Genomic DNA, 6651 nt, shown 5'->3' with positions numbered 1-6651 from the left:
CTTTAAAGATATAAAGGTAATATGTAAAAAAAAAAAAAAAACACAAGATGTCGCCATTTTGAAAAAAAAAAAAATTGAAATTAGTTTTTTAATTGTAAAAAAAGAAAAAATTTATTATCATATGTAAAAAAAAATGAATTTCATTAGGATTGAGAGTGAGAGAGAGAGAGAGAGAGAGAGAGAGAGAGGAAGAAAGACAAAAAGAGAGAAAGAGGGAGAAAGGGAGAGAGTTAGGGGTGAAAGAACAAAAATAAAAAATATCGCATTATCTAAAATGTGATTTTAAAAAAATAATAATAATAATCACAACAATTATATTATTTTGTACACGTAAAAGATGTTTTTTTTTTTTTTTGGTTTTTGTTTTTTAAATAAAATGTTTCACGTGTTAGCAGAACATAAAAAAAAATATTTTTTTGCTGACGTCAAATAAAAAAAAAAAAAGAGAGTGAGTGGGTGAAGGGCAAAAAAAAAAAATTTTTCTGGCAACAATTTAAAAAAATTTTTTAAATTTATTGTCGCAAAAGTTTTAATTCCAAAAATTTAATTTTATTTTTTAAAAAAAAAAAAATTTTAGCATATTTTTTTTTTTTTTTTAAAATTTATTTTAGCCAAAATTTTCAAAAAAAAAAAAAAAAACCCAAGTTAAAATTTATTAAAAAATTTTTCCACCTCCTCATCCCCCCCGATTCCTGGAAAAATAAATTTTGATTTTTAAAAATATTTAATATAAAATAAAAACAGGGCAAAATGATAGAATTAAATCATTGTTATTTTTTTCTGATAACCGAATTTTCATATATAATAATATGTCGAAAAATATTTTTTTCCTCTATTTTTGGAAAAAAAGAAAAAAGGAAAAGAAGGGAAAACGTTTTAAAAGTAAACCGACGTAAAGAAAAGAGAAGAAGTAATATTTGATAATATTTTTGATATAAATTTATAGCCTTTTTTCTTCTTTCTTTTTTTTTCACTTATTTAAAAAAAAAACCATTTGTTTTAGTCTGAAATCGGTTTTTCAAATCGAATGAAAAACAGAAAGGAAAAAAAAACAATGGAAAAAGGATAGAAGGAGAAAAAAAAACTGAAAATCCGTTAGAAAAGCAAATCATGTTTTTTCCAATTCTCTCGTTTACCTTACAAAAAGTTTTCCAGTTTTTTTTTTTGTCAAAAATTTGATAGGAGCGAGTAAATTTTAGAAAATTCCAAACAAAAAAAAAAACAAAAAAACGTTAACATTAAAATTTTCCCGTTTTTTTCCATTTTGGAAAAAAAAAACTGGAAAAATTTTAATGTTAACGTTTTTTTGTTTTTTTTTTTTCTTTCTAATGGAAAAGGAAACTAACTAATTATTTATTAGTTTGTGACCGAAAATCTAAAAAAAAAATTAAATATCCAAGCGGGAATAAAAAGGAAACGGAAGTTTAAAAAACTCCATTTTGTTTTTTTTCTTTTTTTCTATTTTTATTCGGTTTCCTATTTTTTTTTTTTTGTTGTGTTGCATGCGAAAAAAATTCTAAAATAACATTTTTTTTCATTTATTATTGTTATTATTATTATTATTATTATTATTATTATCATTATTATTATTATTTTTTTGTATTTCGTAGGGCGGAAAATGAAAAAAAAAAAAAAGAAGTAAATAAATTTTTCTTTTTTTTTTTTTTAATGATTTATATAATTATTTATGTAAAATGAAAATAAAAAAAAAAAACAAAGTGGCAGGAGATAATTAAAATTCAATTAATTACTCGCCATTTTTGTTTTTTTTTATAAATAAAATTTTAACGGTTTTTTTTTTATTTTATTTTATTCTCTTTAATACTTTTTTTCTTTCTCATTTCTTGTCGTTAAAATTATCGGAAATAGTTCGGATCAAATTTAAGGTTGTAAAAAAAAACGATGCGATTTAAATTTTCCCCCATTTCGATTTTCTTTTTATACCTTAATTTTATTGATTTTATCATATAGAAAATTTTTCAACAACAAGGGGAATATTTTAAAATTTTTTTTTTTTTTTTTTTTCCTATTATCCCCCTTTAATTTTAATTTGATTACCGACAAAAAAAAAAAAAACTATTCAATCGGTTTTTTTTTTTTAAGCTTTAAAAAAAAAAAATTGAAAGAACCATTTTGTTTTTTTTTTTTTTTAAACTGTTGGCAGTTGTTAAAATAAAGGAAAAAAAACTCTAAAAAAAAAATTATTTTTAAAAACATAAAAAAAAAGAAAAAGAAAAGAAAAAAAATTTATGGAAGATTCAACCACAGAAGAAAAAAAAAAAAGTAAAAAAGTTTGACTGTTTTTGAAACGTGTACATGTTTTTTTTTTTTTTTTTGTTTCCGTTTCCTTTTTTCTCCTTCCCCGTCATTTTTTTTTATTTTATCATAAACAAAAGTTGTTGTTGTTTTTGTTAGTCATCGTAAGAAATCTAAAGAAAACTGGAAAAAAAAAGAAACGGTTTAAGACATTTTTTTTTTTTTTCGCGAAAAAGAAAAAGTGCGGTAACAAAAAAAAACCAAAACAATTCTACCAACTTTTTTATCTTTATTTTGACACGCATCTCAACATAAAAAAAAAAATTATTTCGGTTTTGTAGCAGACGATTTATCCGTATAATAATGGTGTAATAACGTGGTTGTTTTACAACTCTAAAAAAAAAAATTTTTTCTTTTTCATTTTTTTTACAAGGCGTACAAATTTAAAATGTTTAAGCCCCCCCCCCGAAAAAAAAAAAACTTTTATACGAAATGAAATTTTACGATTAAATATTTTTTTGTGATTTTTGTCACTTGTCACGCATTTTAGGAAAATTTACGTTCAAAAATTTAAAAATAAACGGGAAAAAATAACAAAACAGGGGGCGAAGGAAAAAAAAAAGAAAAAGAAAAGAAGAAATGAAATCAACGTAGAAACTAAGATGGACGGAAAACGTTTTAATAAATCAAAAGAATAAAATGTTGCGAAAAAAAAAAATCTTAACCTTTTAACCTTTCGTCTTTCACGTTTGAAAAAACGATTTTTTCTTATTCCCCGACGGTCAAATAAAATTATTTCCGGTATAAAATAATTTATTTACATTTGAATGAAATAAGAAAAAGAAATGAAAAAAAAGAGAACGTTAGAAAAATAATAATAATAATAAATTGATAGAGACTAATAATTATAAAAAAATGAAAATTTTTTTATTTTCCTTTTCGTGAAAATAAATAATTATTTTTTTAAAACTTGCATATTTTTTTTTTTTCATAACAAAAAAAAAATTATACCGCACCTGAAAATTTATATTTTTTTTTATGAAAACTATGTCTGTTTTTAACAACCGAACATAAAAAAAAAAAAAAAATTAAATTAATGCATAAAAAGAAAAAACAATTAAAACTTTTTTAAATGACTAAGAAGCAGAAAGAAAAAAAAAATAAAAAGACATTTTTGAATTAGAATTATTTAAAAAAAAAAAAAAAGTTTTGAAATAAACAATTAAATATTCAAAAAAAAAAAAAAAAGTTTTAAAAAAAAAACTGCCAACTGCGGCTTAACAATCAAAATTAAAAAATTTTATCATGGAGAAACAAAAAAGAAAAAAAAAAGAAAAAAAAGTTTATTTAAAATTTATTTAAAAATAATTTACCAGTAGAAGAAGGCATTTCAAACAATTTTCCCCTTTTTAGAAAAAAAAAACGATTATTATTCGCTTTTTAAAAAAATTTTCCCTCCCCTCCCCTTCTCCCACCTCCCTCTCCCCCCACATACAAAACAAAATAAAAATAAAAATAATTAAAAAACTATCACGTGGCATTGAATCGCTACGTATTGAATCCGACCAATCGCGTGCGATTGAAAAAAATGATTAAAAAATCTGATTGGTCGATATAAAAATTATTAATTGATAACTCGGGCTCATAATTACTTAATTAAGTACAACGTCATTTTACAAAAAAAAAATGATACTATCGTTAAAAATAAAATGTTTTAAATTTTTATTTTATTAAAAAAAAGGAAATCTTAATTTTTTTATTTAATCGCGATAAAATTTTCTTTTTTCTTTTTTTTCTGCAGTAAATGTTAACTTTCTCCATTAAAAAAAAGAAAATTTTCTTTTTGTCATAAGCTAGGAAAAAAAAAAACTTTTTTTTTTTTTGAAATTAGTAACGCAAAAAAAAACTTTAAAGTCACGACAGTTCAGATAATAATTTTCTTCTTAATGCCACTATTTTAAACTTTTATAATTTTTTTTTTTTTCTTTCGAACGCCACAATATTTTTTTCCCCTTTTTCTCTTTCTTCTTCTCCCTTTTATTATTCCTTTTTTTTCGTTCTTTTTACTCCATTATTCAACATTTTATAAAAAAGAGAAAAATCTTTTAAGTTTTTTCTCTCTTTCTTTCAGTCGTTTCAAGAAGTCATTTTAATAAATAGTTATTTTTATTAGAAATGAAAACTTATAATTAAAATACTTAAAAAAAAGAGAAAGAGAGAGAGAGAGAAAAAAAAGAAAGGAGAAAAGAAAGAAAAAAAACTATAATTAATTATCACTTATAAAAGTTTAGTCGTGTCATTAATCAAGATGGAAAATAAGTTTTAAGTTTAACTTCTTTCACACTTTGTTAATAATAATAATGACTTTTGACGTTTTATAAAAATTACAAAACTACAACTTTATATTTTAATATTATTATTTATTATTATATTATTATTATTATTACGATTTTTGGGTTTCAAAGTCATTAATCTCTTAAATGTTTATAATTACGTAAAAAAAAAAAAATATAATTAATTATTTCGATACGAACTTTCCCTTTTTAATATTTTTTTTTTTTTTTTTAATTGAAATAATTTTCATGGTGGCCAACTGTTGAACCGTAAAAAAAAAAAAAAATTTTTATCGGTGTTTAAATATAAAAAGAATACATTTTATTTTTCGCCAAATGTCATTGTGAAAAAAAGGTAGTAAAAAAAATAAAAAAAGTTTATACGAGGTTATTTATTTATAAAATTTATCCTTTTCAAAATTATAAAAGCCTAAATAAAAATCTCTCTTTCATTTTGTGCGTGTGCGTGTGTAAATTTTCCTTTTGTTTTACCAATTTATCATTTTTTCACATTTACTTCATAAATCATTTTAACTAATTTGCCAGACATTTGTTACGAAGATAATAATAAAACAGTGAAATATTTTTTTTCCCTCTCTAAATTTATATATTTATAAATAAAATAAAATAAAATATATATATATATATATATATATATATATATATATATATAAATTTATCAGATTTTTCCCTCTTTTTTTTTATTCTTTTCGAAACAAAAACAACAAACAACAAACAAACAAACACATCCGGTTATTTATTTTTTTAAATACAATTTAAAATTTTTTATTTTTAATAATACGTTTATGCAACTTCTAAAAATTTATTATTTATATTTTTATGTGGACAAATGTGTTTATTTATATGTTTATATAAAAGATAAATTTAATATTTCTAATAATAATAATAAAAATAATAATAATAATATTAATAATAATAATAATAATAATAATAATATTAATAATAATAATAATAATAATAATAATAATAATAATAATAATAATAAGTAATAAATGTACCGAAAAAGTGCAACAACGGAAAATTGCATTGAAAAATAAATAAATAAATTTTTTTCACTCGAATAAATAATTTATTCAAATGTATGATTATCATAAAAAAATATTTATTTATTTTTTTATATATATGGCGGATCGTTTTTTTATAAATGCTTTTCTTAAGAATATAATTTCAAGTTTTAAAAAAATTTTCTTGTATATCAAAAGAGCAAAAAAAAAAAAAAAAAGCAAAAGAAAATTTTTAGAAAATATTATTATTTTTTTTTTAATATGAAATTCCATCGTTCATTCACTTTTTTTATTTATTTAATTATGCGTTTATTTATTAATAATTTTACCCTTATTTTATACTAATTATATTATTTTTATTGTTTAACGTTAATGAAATTTAATATTCATTAAGTATCAGGTACGGTTCAGGTTCAATAATTAATCCAATTTCCTAATTGTTATTATAAACGTAACAAATTAAATTATTGCGTAATACGTTATGTAATAAGTTTCAGTCATAGAGGTTATAAAATAATAATCATAGAGTATATAAACATCGTGTCGCAATAAAATAAAATTTGTATTTTTTTTTATTCGAAAAATACGAAAAAAAAAATCGAACGTTGAATTAAATTTAAAAGGGAAACTCGGGAAAAAAATCCTTATTTTCCCGAGTTTTCCGTTATAAAACATATAAGTAAAAGCTCGGGGAAAAAAATCATTTATAATGGGTCCCTGTAACGCTGTTGAACAGCAAGACCGTGTGGCCTAATGGATAAGGCGTCGGACTTCGGATCCGAAGATTGCAGGTTCGAGTCCTGTCACGGTCGAATGTAATTTTTTTTTGTTTTTTTTTATAAAAAAATTTTATTAAAAAACTTTTTTTTAAAAAATAATTACAGAATTAATAATTAATTAATTTTTTTACCGCTTGAAAAAAAAATCGAATAAAGTTTCTAAATCTAGAAATTGTTAATAAATTAATAATAAAAAAAATCAATAGCCGATAAAAAAAAAATAAAAAATAATTATTTGTTTTAAAGTCACGACAGGGG

General features: G+C 20.9%; 1 non-coding gene across 1 annotated transcript; it reads left to right on the top strand.

Moving 5' to 3' along the window:
* Positions 1-6353: 6353 nt before the first annotated feature.
* Positions 6354-6426, top strand: Phum_PHUM460000. Its single transcript has one exon. It is a non-coding gene; the product is annotated as a tRNA-Arg (tRNA).
* The last annotated feature ends 225 nt before the right edge of the window (positions 6427-6651 follow it).

Source organism: Pediculus humanus, genomic scaffold (genome assembly GCF_000006295.1).
Source record: "Pediculus humanus corporis 1103172108240 genomic scaffold, whole genome shotgun sequence".
Classification (NCBI taxonomy): Eukaryota; Metazoa; Arthropoda; class Insecta; order Psocodea; family Pediculidae; genus Pediculus; species Pediculus humanus.
Note: the sequence above shows the minus strand (reverse complement) of the source record. Positions and strands in the feature narration are given on the sequence as shown.